A 16701-nucleotide genomic window follows, 5' to 3' on the forward strand; every position below is an offset into this window, starting at 1 on the left:
GGGCTTCCCTGGTGGCGCAGTGGTTGAGAGTCCGCCTGCCGATGCAGGGGACATGGGTTCGTGCCCCGATCCGGGAAGATCCCACATGCGCGGAGCGGCAGGCCCGTGAGCCATGGCCGCTGAGCCTGCGCGTCTGGAGCCTGTGCTCCGCAACGGGAGAGGCCCACATACCAAAAAAAAAAAAAAAAAGCACAAATCTTAAATGAGTTAATATTAATAACAATGTTAGCAGTGTTATTCTGAAACTTTATATATCAAGTGTGAAGTATATAAATATTTTGCTATCTTTTTAATGTCTGTAGAATCAGAAGATGCCCCCCTTTTTATTCCTGATATTGCTTGTTTATACCTTCTCTATTTTTTCTTGAACGGTCTCATTAGAGTTGTATTAATTTTATCAGTCATTTCAGAAAATAACTTTTGGCTTTCTTCATTCTCTGTATTGTAGGTTTATTGCTATTTTATTTCTGCTTTTATCCTATTTCCTTCCTTCTTCTTTCTTTGGGTTTAATTTGCTTTTCTTTTTCTAGCTTCTTGAAATTAATACTGAGGTCACTGATTTTTAACTTCTTTTTCTTTACCATCTATAAATGGTAAATATTTCATTGTAAATGCAGCTTCAGCTTCCTCCCACAAAATTTGACATATAGTGTTGATATTTTCATTACTATTTAACTCAAAATATTTTATAATGTTCACTGTAATTTCTTCTTTAACTCATGGATTATTTAGAAGTGTATTCCTTAATTTCAAAATGTATAGGAATTTTCTACATGTCTTTTTGTTATTAATATCTAGCTTAATTTCACTGTGGTCAGACAATATACCGTATACAACTTCAGTGCTTTGCAATTTGTTGAGACTTGCTTTAAGGCCTAGCATATGGTTTGTTTTGGTAAGTGATACACATGTGCTTGGAAAAAAATGTGTATTATTCAACTGAACTCCAGTTTTTGTGCCCCCCGCTCCAAAGCTCTGTTTAGTTTCTCCATCTCTCAGCCACTGCTTTCTGTTCAGTTTCTCATTCCCCTAGTCATCACCTTTGGGTTAGCAAATTCCACAAAGTGAGAAGTGGCACCAAAGTAGGGGCTCACTTCTCTGGACTTCTCTCTTCTCTGACATCTTTTCCTTGAAAATCCTCACTGCCTTGGTAAGCCTCAGATACCTTCAAATAAGTGTATATATTTCTTCTTCTTTCTTTTTCTTTTTTTTTTTTTTTTATTGCTTTGGTGTTGGCTGAAAATTAAGTTAACTGATAAGTGTCAGACTATCTGATATCTTGAAATCAGGGAGTGTAAGTCCTTAAACTTTGTTCTTCATTTTATTTTTTTATTATTTTTTTAAAATAATTTTTATTGGAGTAGAGTTGATTTACAATGTTGTGTTAGTTTCAGGTGTACAGCAAAGTGAATCAGATATACATATACATATATCAACCTTTTTTTAGACTATTTTCCCGTATAGGCCATTACAGAGTATTGAGTAGAGTTCCCTGTGCTATACAGTAGGTCCTTATTTGTTATCTATTTTATATATAGAAGTGTGTATATGTCACTCCCAATCTCCCAATTTATCCCTCCACCTCTAAAGTCTTAAAATAACCCTTGGGGCCCCAACATTTTGTGAGCAGAAAGTTGACTGACAAAGCAGAGCAAACTACCCCCAAATACATGCAATGCCCACTTCACATATGACCAAGGAGAATAACAAAAAGAACCTCCCAGAATGCAGCAGCAAGAGGCCTGGAGAACAATGGACAAGGGAGTCCCTCCCAAGGACAGAATTAGGCCACATTCCCCACCACAAGGATCAGGGGTCCTTGGACAAATGACTGCTGTGTATCTCCCATCCTTCCCCACTTTCCAAATGGGAACTTTATTATAGTTACCCTGTCGCTGCTCTACCTTGGCATTCTGAGTACGTGGGTATAGACATCTTGCCCCTTTAGTTCATAAGTCTCTCGATCAAAAGAGACCCACATGTGGACATACTGAAGAGATATCCCCACAGCTTCCGTGATGTAGAGACTACTGTGTATGACCCAGAAACCCTGGGCTGTGAGCTTGATGCTGTGACTGGATGGCATTTTTGGTTTGTCTCCCTAGAGGGATGGCGAGTGTATTTTACCTGCAGGAAGGAGAGTGAGCCAAGTATATTATGACCAGAAGGCAGACTTTGGTATTTGTGGATGCCATTCACCAAATATTTGGGACTCCCAACTGTTCAGGCACATGATAGGACTACTGGCTCTCCTGCAGTTGAGTGAGGTCATGTGACTAGTATTGGCCAGTGGGTTGTGATTGGAAGTGACAGATGTCATTTATTGGAGAACATGTAACAGATGTGTGATTGACAGTGTGAAACAGCCCCAAACCCTATTTTCCTCTGGTAGAGAGTTCAGCACCTTCGGAGATGATGGCTGCTCCATTAGCCTATGATGAGTAGAGCCCTTTCCCTTGCCAACACAAAATAGCCATGTAGTGTGAGCAAGAAATAAACCACTATTGTTTTAATCCACTGACATGTTGAGTTGTTAGTTACTACAACATGATCTGGCCTATCCTGACCAATACACAGTCTTAATGAAATCATGAGTTCCTACTAATATATCCTAATTATAAGCAATGATTGCTCACTCACCCTACATTCATACAAAAGTGCTGCTCATGTGATTCGTTGCAGGAGAAAGGAATTGTTTTTACAAATTTAAAGAGCCAATCAAAATCACAGTGCAATACCACATCATACCTAACAGGTGGTTATAATTTTAAAAATGGAAAATAACAAGTATTGTCATGGATGTGGAGAAATTGTCAAGGATGTGGGGAACCCTCATACATAGCTGCTAGGAATGTAAAAAGGTGCAGCTGCTGTGGAAAACAGTTTAACAGTTCCTCAAAATGTTAAACGTAGAATTAACATACAACGCAGCAATCCCACTCCTAGGTATGTATCCAAAAGAAATGAAAACATATATCTATAAAAAAAGTGTACACGAATGTTTATAGCAGCATAATTCATAATAGCCAAAAGGTGGGACAATTCAAATGTCCGTCAAAAAATTAATGTAATGTAATTGCAAGATCAGGAATTTGCAATTTTCTAAGCTCACTGTATGAGATGTATGATAGTGATTTGAACATCATTGATTTGAGAAGTTATTTTTAATGGAGATACCTCGGGATAAAGCAAAACTATCATTTAAAATACACTGTATTAGAGGAATGAATGTTAGCTTTTGCTATGGTACAAGGGTTGATAATATCTCCTAAGTACCAGTTGTGTCTTCATTGGTTCACCTGCTCAAAAACTGAAGGAATTGTGGGCTTTCATTGTTCTCAGTAAGTCTAACCAAGCGTGATGAAAAGACAGCTGATTCTTTTTATCCTAATGCCCATCCCTATAAAAAGGTCAACATCTCTAATAATAAAAGAAATGCACATTAAAATGAGATACAATCTTTCACCTACCTGTTTTGCAAAGATTAAAATGATAGATAATGCCTAGTATTGACGAGGGTTGGAAAATGAATACTTTCAATCATGGATGGTGGAAGTATAAATGATATTTTTATTGGAGGGCAAATTGATGATGTCTACCCATATTTTATACATACATAACTTTGACATGGTAATTTCTATTCTAGGAATTTATCTTTTGATAATACATGATTGTTTACAGCATATATATTTAGTTGTTCTTTGTAACATTGTTGGTGATAGCTAAAAAACTGTATACAATTCTATGTTGATCAATGGGGCATGAGATTAAAAAAATTGCTACTTCCTTTTTTAAAAAATATTTATTTATTTAGTTAGTTAGTTAATTATTTGGTTGTGCCGGGTCTTAGTTGTGGCAGGCAGGCTCCTTAGTTGCAGCACGTGGGCTCCTTAGTTGCGGCTCCAGGGCTCCTTAGTTGTAGCATGAGAACTCTTAGTTGTGGCATGCATGTGGGATCTAGTTCCCCAACCAGAGATCAAACCGAGGCCCCCTGCATTGGGAGCTCGGAGTCTTATCCACTGCGCCAGCAGGGAAGTCCCTATGCTACATCCTTAGAATAGAATTATATGCCATCATTTTTTAAAATGAGATTAATCTATAGAGACTGACATGGGAAAGATATCCAAGCTATACTTACTGTAAAAAAACAAACAAAACAACAACAACAAAAAAAAACCCATGTATGTTTATTATGATTTCCATTTCTGTGAAGGAAGAGAAACTGTTACAAAAGTAGTATTATTACTAATAACAGCAAACACTTACCATTTGTAAGACATTGCCCTAAGCAAAGTGTAAATTATTTCATTTAATCTTCAGAATGACCCTATGAGATAACACTATTTCCAGATGAGCAAAATGGGGGAGAAATAGGTTACATAACTTGCCCAAGATCTCATAGACAAAAAAACTGGAATTTGAACCCAGGCAGTCTGGCTCTGGAGTCCTTCATCTTAACCCACTATACCAAGTCACCTAATGTATGTATGTAAGCATATACACACACAGTTTACAATAACATACATCAAACTCTTAACAATGGTTCTTTATCAAGGAGGGATTACAGGAATTTTCAAATTCTGTTACTTTTTTGGGATAATAGTTAGATTGTTTGTTACACCACAAATATACTACTTTTGTAAACGAATAATTATTTAGTTCCTGCCATGAGCCAGATACTGGGGAGAGCAGTATTTTAGTAACATGGTAACTAGCTACTAACAAGTAACTCAAAGATCTCAATGTCTTAACAAAATTAAGCTTTATTTTTCATTCACATCACAGCCTGAATTGGGTGTTCAGCAGGCAGCCTTTTATATTTTGATTCAAGGATTCTGTCTCCAATCAACTTGTGGTGGCACCATCTTCTCAAGCAGAGATCTGCAAATATTTTCTATTAAGGGACAGATAGCAAATATTTTAAGTTTTGTGGGACATATTGTCACAACTACTCAATGCTACCATTGTGGCATGAAAGCAGCCCTAGACAATATGTAAATAAATGGGCATAGGTATGTTCCAATAAACCTTTATTTACAAAAACATTTGGTGGGCTAGATTTGACCCATGGGCCATAGTTTACCAATCCCTGTTCCAGGATCTTCTCAGAGTCCTGAATTGGATCCTCTCTGCATTCAAGTGGTCAAGAGAAAGAATGAGGCAGGCCTAGAAATGGGACATGACTTCAACCCATATCCTACTGGCCAGAATCTAGTCACATGGCCTCAACCAGGTGAGTCTAGGATATGTACCTTTCTTGTGACTCAGTGAAAGGAAAAGACATTGCTGACCCGCTGCCAGGCTGTGGCACAGTCAGCTCTTTTTGTCACTGTATATTGTTTACTATTTTTCCTTTGTATAGATAATGTTTTCTCCATCACCAAGGGGATGGCCCAAAGTTCCACCCAGTAAATACATCCAGCTCAAAGTCCAGGCTCTCCAGGTAATGTCCAGTTTTCTTCATCAGGCTCAGATATGACTCTTTATGGTCTGGTGACCTAGGAACTAAAAAGACTAGTAATCTGCCAAGACACAGCCACACCCATTGGTAATGCAAGGAAGACTGCAAAAATTCTTATTCAGGACAAGGAAGAACTGAAGACACACAGTATTCACTGGGCCAGAGCAGTTCTGAAATCCCACTGGTAAATACTGTGAAGGTCTCTTTCTCTGGGAGTAGGTCAACCCCTTTGGTGTTCTGATACCTCACACCAGCCTGCTACCCCACAGGGATGCCCTCACTCCACTCAAGCTCTAATATCCTGTGCTGGACAGCCATCCACATGAACGTCTCCCTCCCCCACCCAAGTTCTGACACCCCTTGCTAAGCCTCCCCTCTGAGGGACACCCTTCTCACCCCAGGCTGTTCACTCCTATTCAGGTGACACCAGGTCATTAGTTAATGACTCTACTTAATGGCTTAGGGTGGAATAATTCAGGAAGGAAAAGAGAGAAAAAAGAAGAGAAAATGAAGGGAAAAGAGCTGAAGAGGAAAAGAAAAAGCTCAAAGACTATTTTATCTCTTACTCTTGAGGTCTAGAAACAGCCAGAGTTTTTACCCGCAAGGCCCCAAATTTTAGACTCTATTCCCTTCTATTTCTTACACAATCCCATGAGGGAATTCTTTCCTGATCTCATCTCTTTCTTATAATATCTTGCCACACACTGCTAAAAATAACCTCTGTTAAGTTTCTATTTTCTATTCCAGTCCCCCAGGACTCAGTAGACACATGGTCTGCTGCTCAAGTAATCTCAGGCAACAATTTTGCCAAATGTTTTGCCACTGCATCTCATGGCTAACCATCTTTTCAGCCACTAATACTAGGTTCATTGCAGCCCACCACCCACCTGCTCTGTAAATGCCACACAGGTATTTTTTTTACAGTAGTGTTCCACTTCAAGCAGTGAACAAAACAAATAAAGTGTCTACTCTCCCTGAGCTTACATTCTATAGTATTCTTCTAACTCCTGATACGCTTTTATTTTGGGAAGGGCATGCTTGTTTTAAAATGTGCTCAGGGAATTCCCTGGTGGTCCAATGGTTAAGAATTCGTGCTCCCAGTGCAGGGGGCACAGATTCGATCCCTGGTCTGGGAACTAAGATGGCGCATGTCCCCCCACCCGAAAATAAATAAATAAATAAAATGTGCTCAGGATTTGTTTTAATCAAGTATGATAAGGCATGCAGATATGGAAATGACTGTCATAAAGGAAAAAGTTTTTATGTTCACAGATCTCTGGAAGCAGGAGGCATGGCACACCACGCAGAACCACACGCGGAAGCACCGTGAGGCACAGGGAGTGAGAGGAAAGCATGGTTAAAATCCTTTATTGTGGTTTTCACAGGAAGGAAAGGATGAGGCAGAGTAAGCAAGCTGAGCAGGTTTAGGATCCGACAGTTTGATTTTAGTGGAGAGATGTAGGGTTGGTCCCTAGATGTCCAGTGTCTGGCCCTGGGGCTATTTTAGGGTAGAAAGATAGCATCCCAAACTACAACAGCCTGGTAAAAGGAGCCGGGTGGGGTGTGGACTCAGGATTGATTGGCTTCCCTGTTCCCAGGCAAGTCCTTTACTATCTCTGGGAATTAACAGGGAGGGACAGTCCCTCCCTAGGTCCTTAAGGTCATCATAAAATATGGAACATTTAAAAAATTTATTAATACAATACTGCTCTCTCTGACTAGAAGAGAATCCTATCCCCTTCCTAGTTCACTTCACTCGGATCATTCCTATCTATTTAGTAGAACTCAAAGAGTATCTCCATCAACCACCTTTTCTTTTGCCCAAACATCCAGATTCAAAAATCATTAAGATTTTGCACAGTTCCTGCCTCTCTCTCTCTCACCATCTCTCTCTCTCTCCTGAGTTCTCTTAAGGCAACCCAGACATGTCATTTCACCCCTACATACTTCAGAATGCATTGCTCAAAAAATTAATATTTTCTTAAATTACATATTATTTCTAGATACTTAGAAATAAAATCACTCTTCTTTTAAAAAAGAGTAACCAATCTGTTGACAGTTCTGATGTCTGTCTGTGGTAGGCAGAATAATGCCCCCCTCCCAAATGTCCATTTCTAACCCCCAGAACCTGTGACTATGTCACCAAACAGAGCAAAAGGGACTTAGCAGATTCAATTAAGTTAAGAACCTTGAGAGTGGGAAGTTATCTTGAATTTTCCAGGTGGGTCCAATACTATCACAACAATCCTTGTAAATAAAAGAGGGAGGCAAGAGAGTCAGAGTCTGAGAGGAGATGTGAAAACTGCAGTAGGGCCATGAATGTGGGAAACCTTTAAAAGCTGGAAAAGGCAAGGAAACAGATTCTACCCTGGAGTCTCCAAACTCTAGATGCCCTACTGAGACACTGATTTTAGCCCATTTTGGACTTCTGATATCTAGAACTATGAGAAATAAATTTGCGTTGGTGTTGTTTTTGTTTTTGTTTTTAATTTATTTATTTGGTTGCACCAGGTCTTAGTTGTGGCAGGCAGGCTCCTTAGTTGCAGCACGTGGGCTTCTTAGTTGTGGCTCGTGGGCTCCCTAGTTGTGGCATGAGAACTCTTAGTTGTGGCATGCATGTGGGATCTGGTTCCCTGACCAGGGATGGAACCCAGGCCTCTGCATTGGGAGCACGGAGTCTTATCCACTGTGCCACCAGGGAAGTCCCAAGTTTGTGTTGTTTTAAGCCACTAAATTTGTGGTAATTTGTTACTGCAACAATAGGAAGCTAATACAGTTTCTTCGTATGTGAACATGAGTGTGTTTCTAGCCAACCTAAGAAGTACACAATTGCTGAAACATACTCATATCAATGATTGATATCATTTTGATTCTATATAATTAACTTATAGAAGTTGAGTTTTCTTTTTTATTTAGCAGTTCTTCTCAAATTTGGAGCTTGAGAAACAAGAGAACTTTCATAGTAGTGTTGAAATAATTAAATATCCAGAGATTGTCAAGCATATTTAATTATAATCAGCATCATCTCCTTTGTATCAGGTGAAAGACGACTTCCTTGTTGCTGTCTACTGCTGCTTAGGAAACTCCAAATAAAGTTTAGGTGTAAAAGTCATCTGGACAGTTTTATTATTTTGAATTTGGGGTTTGAATTGCAGAAGGACAGTAATTAAAAGACTTATCAGAAGGAGACAAGATATGAACATAAGTGACATAAGTAACTATTAATCTCTATAAGCCAAACAAAATAGGAGCTCTGTTAAACTTAAGATAATTTTTAGGGAATTCCCTGGCGGTCCAGTGGTTGGGACTCAGCACTTTCACTGGCCCAGCTTCAGTCCCTGGCCAGGAAACTATCAATAAGGTCCTGCAATCTGCATGGCGAGGCCAAAAAAAAAATTATGTATATATATATATAATTCATCATACATTCTATATATATACATATACATACATATACATACATATACATACATTATAATTCATCATACATTTTATATATATATATATAATTTTTTTTTCTGGAGATAGGCAAAAGTATGCTAACATATTTACTCAGAAAATATTTCACATTCACACAATAGTAGAATCTTATTTAAATCTCGGTCAAGCTAGGGTTTTCTGAAGAATTTTCTTTCTTTTTTAAATTAATTAATTTATTTATTTTTGGCTGCACTGGGTCTTCGCTGCTGTGCGCGGGCTTTCTCTAGTTGCAGCGAGTGGGGGCTACTCTTCCTTGCAGTGCGTGGGCTTCTGATGGCGGTGGCTTCTGTTGTTGCAGAGCATGGGCTCTAGGCCCTCAGGCTTCAGTAGTTATGGCACACGGGCTCAGTAGTTGTGGCTCACAGGCTCTAGAGCGCAGGCTCGGTAGTTGTGGCGCACGGGCTCAGCTCCTCCACGGCATGTGGGATCTTCCTGGACCAGGGATCAAACCCGTGTCCCCTGCATTGGCAGGCAGATTCTTAACCACTGCACCACCAGGGAAGTTGCTTCTGAAGAATTTTCTAATTGGAACTCTCCCTGAGCCATCATGCACTGTGTTGTATAATATTTGTTCAGTCAGATTATGAATTAATCTAGGGGCACAACTTTAGGATTTGTTAATATTGAGTTGGCCAAAAAGTTCGTTTGGGTTCTTCCGTGAGATGTTACAGAAAAACTTGAATGAACTTTTTGGCCAAACCAATACTTTGTTTATACATGGAGCTTTCTGTCACACCTTGACTTAGTTCATTTGTATATTTCTATGGGACTTTCCTATGTCCCTTTAAGAAAGGGGAGAGAAAAATTCATGCCTCCAGAACCCTTTAGATTTCTTAGGAGATTATGAAGCTCCAGACAAGTCATAAACAGTAAGTCCTACTTTATTTAGAGTTCCATTCTATCACACATTCAGGCTCATTCTTATAGTTGTTATATAAAGCAACTGAATCCATTTTAAAGTTCTCTTTTCTTTGTTCTAAATCCATATGCCTGGAGTTAGCCAAACTGAAGAGTTTAGAGCCATCTGTCCTGTTTAGAGAACACACAAGTCTTCCACAAGACTGCCCTCACCTTGGACACTAACTGCAAGTTGAGAGGGTTCCCAAAACCACTTTCAGGTTAGACAATTCACTAGAAGGACTCACAGGATTTACTGAAAGCTGTTATACTCATGGTTACAGTTTATTACAGGGAAAGGATACAGGCCAAAATCAGCCAAGATAAGAAGTACACAGGGAAAAATCTAGGAGAGTTCCAAACATAAAGTTTCCAGAGTTCTCTCCCACAGAATTAGGATGCTGTTATCCTCCAGCATCCGTGTGTGACAATATTCAGGGGTATCACCAACCTGGGAAGCTCACTTGAGGTTTCAGGTCCAGAATTTTTATTGAGACTTCATCATACAGGCATGATTGATTGATTGATTGATTGATAGATGATCCGTATGGTTGAACTCAGTCTCCAGGCTGGTCACATGGTTGGCCTTTCTGGCATGGCCAAGGCCAACCCCCGCTTTAAAGGAACACACTCCTATCAGGTGTGACACAGATTACCTCCCAGAAGCCAAGGGCAAAGGCCAGACCTATCTTTGAGCAAGGTCAAATTATTTACCATACATCATATGAAAAGAATTCCAATTTTTTCTTTTCTTTTTTAAAATATTATTATTCTTTTTTTTTGGCCATGCCGCGTGTCTTGCAGAATCTTAGTTCCCTGACCAGAGATTGAACCCTCGCCCTCATCAGTGAAAGTGCAGAGTCCTAACCAGTGGACTGCAAAGGAATTCCCCCAGTTTTTTCTTTCATTGTATACATTTTCTCCCCTTTGATGGTGATTTTTCTGATTGCATACAAATGACAGATTTTTACAACCAATTAATCTCTAATAGTTTTCAGAGAGAGGGTAGATAGCTAAAGATACAGAAATATAAATTAACCATTATTAAGGCTAGCTACCTTTCTTTTGCAGGGAAGGAAAAGGATATTTTCATTCATACCCAAACAGCAAACCAGTAGCCATAGTTCTCCAACTTCAGCCAAGGGTTGAAAGGAAACACAGAACATAATACTCACCAGTTGGTTATAGCAGTTCCAGACCTCAAAAAGCTGTTTTCTGTTCACGGACACATAAAATATTTTTAGTTCTTTAACTCATAATGACCTATAGACAAGACAAACAACATAGACTGCCAGGCCAAACAAACAGAAAGACAAACCAACAAAAAAATTTAAAAAACAAACATAGAAAGACAGATACTATGACTTCTGCTACCCAGTCATGACCAGATTCCCTCTGTTTGCCACCTGGCACAGACAAAAAGGTTACATCATAAACAAACAAACAAATAAATGCCAGATTCCATGTTTCTGCCACCAGCAGTTGTGCACAAATCAAAACCAGAACTATATCCAGACTTGGCCATTAACTTGAAACATAGAACCAGAAACCCAGAAAGAGATTTAGTCAAACTCTATTGCCACATGAGAGTGAACTCAGGAATCAGCAAGATTATGTCTAGGTGAAAATAGCCCACTGGTTCCCTTCTCTGGCAATGGAGTGTACTCAGATCTGATAGGGAAAATCCACATGGAATTCTCAGTGGAATCTGAAACTGCCAAAAGAAGACTAAGGAGGCCAATAAATTAAGAAGGCCAGTATTTAAAAGGCTTGCTCACCACAAAACAAAGCAGAATAACTGAACAAACATCTTCTAAAAGGAAAATACCCACAAAGTACCAAGATTATCAAATTAACAGTCTGTTAATAAAGGACAAATAGCAATTTTCTCACATGATTATCTTATCTTTAAAGCTTCCCTCCATATCTTCAGATATTAGCATGGCAAAAGTCAGAAATAGAATTGTTTTTGTTTGAGAGTCAGTAATTTACAGGAAGCCTCAAGGTTTCATTTAATTTAGGATCCAGAACTAGACCCTGGTTTTGTCGTGTTTTGTTTTTGCAGTGTGCAGTGTTGTGCATGCGTGTTTGTTTCCTACCTGTAGGATGTGATATGTATGCTTATTCTTAGTAGAAGCAGGCAGTGTCGATTTTGTTCCACATTTCTTTAGTTTCCTTCTTGATATCTCCCTCCCCTAGTCTATTTGAATTATTGTTTTAGTTTAATTAATTAATTAATTAATTAATTTTTTTTTTTTTGCGGTACGCGGGCCTCTCACTGCTGTGGCCTCTCCCGTTGCGGAGCACAGGCTCCGGACGCGCAGGCTCAGCGGCCATGGCTCACGGGCCCAGCCGCTCCGCGGCACGTGGGATCTTCCCGGACCGGGGCACGAACCCATGTCCCCTGCATCGGCAGGCGGACTCTCAACCACTGCGCCACCAGGGAAGCCCTGTTTTAGTTTAATTTAATTGCATGGTAACAAAGGTCACTTACTGAGCACTTAAGTTATGTCAAACAAAAACATTATCTTACTTAATAGTCAGAATATCTCTATGAGGTAAATGTTACTCTTATTTTGCACACACACAAACACACACAAAAATGCCAAAGAAGCTAAATAATTTATCCAAGCACCCAAAGATCCATAAGTAGTAAGAGGCAAAACTGAGGTTTGGACTCCTCCTTACTTCCATTGTATTGTCGTCGTGTTGTGCTAGTTTGCTTCCTCCACCAATCATAGGCTCCTTGACAGCAGGGATTATGTATTGCATCTCTGAATGACCAAAATAAAACATATGGTGTAGTATGTAGTAGGCATATAAACAAATTAGCTATCCTTTAGAATTTTATAATTGTCTAACATGGATAGATCTAATTTTTTATATCTATATATAAATTTCTTTATTTTTTGGCTGCGTTTTCGTTGCTGGGCAGGGGCTTTCTCTAATTGCGGCGATTGGGGGATACTCTTCGTTGCGGTGTGTGGGCTTCTCATCGCAGTGGTTTCTCTTGCGGAGCACAGGCTCTAGGTGCACGGGCTTCAGTAGTTGTGGCACACGGGCTCAGTAGTTGTGGCTCAAGGGCTCTAGAATGCAGACTCAGTCGTTGTGGCGCACAGGCTTAGTTGCTCTGTGGCATGTGGGATCTTTCCGGACCAGGGCTCGAACCTGTGTCCCCTGCATTGGCAGGTGGATTCTTAACCACTGCGCCACCACAGAAGTCCTAGATCTTATTTTCGAAAAAGATATTAAGCTCCCTGCAGGCAAGGAATGTTGAAGTTAAAGCAGAGATGGTAATGTCAAAGGTAGATGCCAGCTAATGGTCTGCCTGGGCCCATACTATGATGTCGTTCAGGATATGGACCTCAGCTTTACAAGTAAGAAACTCAGTTTTGGGGAATTCCCTGGCAGTCCAGTGGTTAGGACTCTGCACTTCCACTGCAGGGGGCCCGGGCTCGATCAAACTAAGATCCCGCATGCCGTGTGGCAAAAAATATAAAAGAAACTCAATTTTGACCATGTATCCAGAGTTGATTAGTTTACAGGGAATACTTATTTTGTCCAAGCTCACAAGAAAGTGATGAATGGGCGTAACTGTATTTTATCTGGTCAGAGATTAGACTTTCTTGGACAGGTTTGTCACTAGAACATAGATCACCTTTGTGTTCTCTGGATAGACTAGCCTCCAAAGTTTTATGTTTCAATGTTCAGGAAACTCTAAAATGAGCATAGGAACTCAACTGAAACAAATGCTTTTGATTTACATAGGGCCCACAGGGTAAGATAAGGGAAAAACTTGGGTTACTTAACTTCTCTGAGAAGGAAAATGAGGGTAACAATAAGAGTACCTACTGCCAAAGTTTCTTATGAGCACTGAAAACCAACAAATATACTAGTTGTTACACTGATAAAATTGTAACTCCTTTTTTTAAAAAAAAATTTATTTATTTTTGGCTGCATTGGGTCTTTGTTGCGGTACGTGGGTTTCTCATTGCGGTGGCTTCTCTTGTTGCAGAGCACGGGCTCTAGGCGCGTGGGCTTCAGTAGTTGTGGCGCACAGGCTTAGTTGCTCTGCGGTGTGTGGGATCTTCCCAGACCAGGGATTGAAGCCATGTCCCCTGCAATGGCAGGCGGTTTCTTAACCACTGCACCTCCAGGGAAGTCCCTAAAATTGTAATTCTTTTGTTTGTTTGTTTGTTTTGCTTTTTTGTTTTTGTTTTTGTTTTTTTGGCCGCAAGGCTTGCGGGATCTTAGTTCCTGACCATGGGCCCTCAGCTGTGAAAGCTCAGAGTCCTAACCACTGGACTGCCAGGGAATTCCCTGTAATTCATTATTTTAAAATGGAGGTCATTTATAGTGACTCCAATACTGGTCCCACTGTTCTGAGAACGTACCAGGCTCCCTCCTGCCATGGTGTCTTTGAATACGGTGTTCTCTTTGCCTCTTTTCCTCTGTGTTATTTATTTATTTATGGCCGTGGGATCCTAGTTCCCTGACCAGGGATCAAACCCATGTCCCCTGCTGTGGAAGTGCAGAGTCTTAACCACTGGACCACCAGGGAAGTCCCTCTTTTCCTCTAAAAACTTCATCTATTCAAATGTCATCTCCTCAATCAGGCCTTTCCTGATTATCCTAAAACATCTTATTTTTCTCTCCTGCTTTACTTTTCTCTGTAGCATCTATATAATCTAATACACTAGGTATTTTTGTGTTTTCTGTTTCCCCTTACTAGAATATAAGTTCCATTAAGTATGGAGGTTTTTCCATGTTGTGTTCACTGCTATGTTCTTAATACCTGTAAGACTGCCTGGCAGAGAGTAGACACTCAAATATTTGTTGACTACATGAAAGATGTTCACTACATGAACTACGTGAAAGATCCAGAACATCTCCTTCCTGTTACAAGGCACACAGGAGGTCTCTGGGCAAAAGATATTTTTCGCTAATATCAGTAGGTCTCAAAAAGTACCTGGAGGGCTTCCCTGGTGGCGCGGTGGTTGAGAGTCCGCCTGCCGATGCAGGGGACACGGGTTCGTGCCCCGGTCCGGGAGGATCCCACATGCCGCGGAGCGGCTGGGCCCGTGAGCCATGGCCGCTGAGCCTGCGCGTCCGGAGCCTGTGCTCCGCAACGGGAGGCCACAGCAGTGAGCGGCCGCATACCGCAAAAAAAAAAAAAAAAAAAAAAAAAAGTACCTGGAAACCTCTATTAGCACCTTGATATAATTGGATCCCATCATTCATTAATTCCAGTCATTCATTATTCATACTCATGCAGTTCTTACTATATGCCAGATACTAGCTTAGTACTGGGGGTCCAACAATGAATTTTTTTTTTTTTTTTTTTTTTTTTGGTACGCGGGCCTCTCACTGTTGTGGCCCCTTCCATTGCGGAGCATGGGCTCCGCGGCCATGGCTCACGGGCCCAGCCACTCCGCGGCATGTGGGATCTTCCCAGACCGGGGCACGAACCCGTGTCCCCTGCATTGGCAGGCGGACTCTCAACCACTGTGCCACCAGGGAAGCCCCCCAACAATGAATTGTCATGGAACTTATTCTAGCTGGGACAAAGATGTGGTTGGGGATGGGGAGAGAAAAGAAGAACCATGTTTCTTATTTTGTCACCTTGCTAAGCCACTAGTTAATTATAAGCCCCTTTTTGGGGATATCTATGGTCTCCCATATTCTCCTCCTCATACTTTGTGCTGTTTGCCCTTGACCTAGCAGTTTGTTTAATGAAGTATGGAATCTCTTGCTTTTCTCTTGTAACAGAGAATTTTCAGGCAATTACTGTATTTGGTCAAGATCCAAATCCAAAATCAGAGGCAGCTCTGAACCCCTGACTAACGCATCACTAGCTGATTATATAAATGGTAATGTGCAAAGACAACTTCTCGGAGATGCCACAGTAAAGATGTTTCCTGTTAATAAGTGGTTTCATTTCTCTTTGGGTAAAGGATGCAAGCTTTGGATGTAAGGAAAATAGTTTTACTTCCTGCAAACATTCACTCATTTAATGTTTAAGAATTACTTAATGAGATCTTACTTCATGCATAGCACAATATGATGCTCTACACGGATACAATAAGTGTAAGATATAGACTGTGCTCTCTAGCAGATGGCACTTCCATTAAGGAGACCAGACACAGACATAGTGTTTCCACTTCATCCACCCACCCACTCCCTCTCCCCATCAAGCCATTTTGGTTTCTCTTGCCTCCCTGACTACATGGTATACTGTGGCTATACTCTTGTCTGTATCCTAGATTCTCTCATGCCTTGACTTTTCCCCACTTTCACCTTTTCTGTTACTCAGTTCAAGAGTTTCATTCCTTTTGATCCCAGGTTGCAGAGCTGCTCGAGAAAATCAAGTAACTTAGTATTACATAACTTTCAGCAGGTTGCAACTGAATGTTTACAAGCAATCTGCATACAGGGCCTGGGAAGTGGGGAAGGAAATTTTACTCCTATTGGAAGCCAGACTTGTGGAATAATTGAGGTATTTAAATCAGTCATTGAGACCTAAAGGACCCAAATTACACTAAAACAAGGAAACAAAGTCTAAATGCAGATGAGAGTCCTTGAAGCAAAAACGGGAAAGGTCTACATATATTTGGACGACATCTATGCTAAAAATCAGTTTGGCCAGAGAGAAGAGAACGGCTACGAGTGTTCGCAAAAAAAGTGACAGTCATGATGAGGTTATTCTGATGACTTCAAAGCAGGGCGATCGGGGGAGTAAAGTCTAGCGGCTAGCATTTCCCAAATTCCAAATGCTTAAGGCAAACAGACGAGACAGCTTCGCATTTCTCTTAAGGTAAAATACGTCATATATGGGAGTTTAAAAAACAATTTAAAAAGCGCGA

The sequence above is a fragment of the Physeter macrocephalus genome, chromosome 2 (genome assembly GCF_002837175.3).
Source record: "Physeter macrocephalus isolate SW-GA chromosome 2, ASM283717v5, whole genome shotgun sequence".
In the NCBI taxonomy this organism is placed as follows: domain Eukaryota; kingdom Metazoa; phylum Chordata; class Mammalia; order Artiodactyla; family Physeteridae; genus Physeter; species Physeter macrocephalus.